Source organism: Ursus arctos, unplaced genomic scaffold (genome assembly GCF_023065955.2).
Source record: "Ursus arctos isolate Adak ecotype North America unplaced genomic scaffold, UrsArc2.0 scaffold_6, whole genome shotgun sequence".
Classification (NCBI taxonomy): domain Eukaryota; kingdom Metazoa; phylum Chordata; class Mammalia; order Carnivora; family Ursidae; genus Ursus; species Ursus arctos.
In genome coordinates, this window is record NW_026623078.1 from 55,684,813 (window position 1) to 55,686,204 (window position 1,392).

At 35.8% G+C, this 1,392-nt stretch overlaps 1 non-coding gene across 1 annotated transcript; it reads left to right on the forward strand.

Moving 5' to 3' along the window:
- Positions 1-866: 866 nt before the first annotated feature.
- LOC113253099 (U6 spliceosomal RNA) lies at positions 867-976 on the forward strand. The gene has a single exon (XR_003315240.1). It is a non-coding gene; the product is annotated as a U6 spliceosomal RNA (small nuclear RNA).
- Positions 977-1,392: the final 416 nt, after the last annotated feature.

The following is a 1,392-nucleotide window of genomic DNA, read 5'->3' on the forward strand; positions in this document are numbered from 1 at the left end:
AGGTGGGCAGTGGATGGGCTAAATGGGTGATGGGTATTAAGGAGGGCATTTGTTGGGATGAACCCTGGGTGTGATATGTAGATGATGAATCACTAAATTCTACTTCTGAAACAAATATTACATTGTATGCTATCTAGCTAGAATTTAAATAGAAACTTGAAACAAGCAAACAAACCAACAACAAAAAAGAATCTGCCACAAGAGGGAGCAAGAAGTGTGGAACAATGTGTATCCACAGAAGATCTGAGAAAGCCCCAGAATCCCTAGTAGGGCTGAAGGAAGATGATTCTTTTCCAAACTTCAGTAAAGAATGGAGGAGGTGACTCCTATTTTAAATTCAAAGATAACAATGCAAGACTTTAAGGAACATGGAAAGACATGGAAACATGACACCACAAAAGGATCACAATAATCTTCCATTTATCAACCCCAAGGACACAGAGATCTGCAATTTACCCAACCAAGAATTTAAATTAGCTGTTTTAAGAAAGCTCAATGAGCTACAGGAAAATACAGAAAGACAATTCAATGAAATCAGGAAAACAATGTGCCAACAAAATTAGAAGTTTAAAAAAAAACAGAAAAAAGTCAAAAAAAACCCTGAGGTGAAATATACAATAAATGAAATGAAAAATGCAATAGAGGGCCAAAATCAAAATGGATCAAGCAGAAGAAAGAATCTGAAATTGAAGACAATACCTTTTAAATGATCTATTCAGAGAGAACAAAGAAAAAAGAATTAAAAAGAATGCAGAAAGTTTGTGTGATCTAAGGGATATGATTGAACAAGCCAATCTGAGAATTATTGGAGTTCAAGAAGAGAGGAGGATGGGGGTAGAAAAATTGTTTTAAAAAATAATGGCTGTGTGTTTGCTTCATTAGCACATATACTAAAACTGGAACGATACAGAGAAGATTAGCTATGTCGCTTTCCTGCACAAGGATGACATGCAAATTCAAGACATTCCATATTTTAAAAAGTAATAATGGCTCAAAAGTTCCACAGCTGGAGAGAGATTTAGGCATCCATGTTCATAGGTCCTCTAATTCAACTCAGAAAACTATTCTCCAAGACACATTATAAAAGCTGTCAAAAATCAAAGACAAAGAATCTTACAAGCAGGAAGAGTAAAGAAGCTTATCACCTACAAAGGAACCCCCATAAGGCTATCAGCAGCTTTCTCAGCAGAAACATTTTAGTCCAGGAGAAAGTGGGATACTCTATGGATGAAAGTTGTCCTTTAGAAATGAAGGAGAGATAGAGACATTCTCAGACAAACAAAAGCTGAGGGAGTTCATCACCACTGACTTACAAGACCTGACTTACAAGAAATCCTGAAAGGCATTCTTATAGCTGTAATGAAAGGGAATGAATTAGTAACATGAAAACAT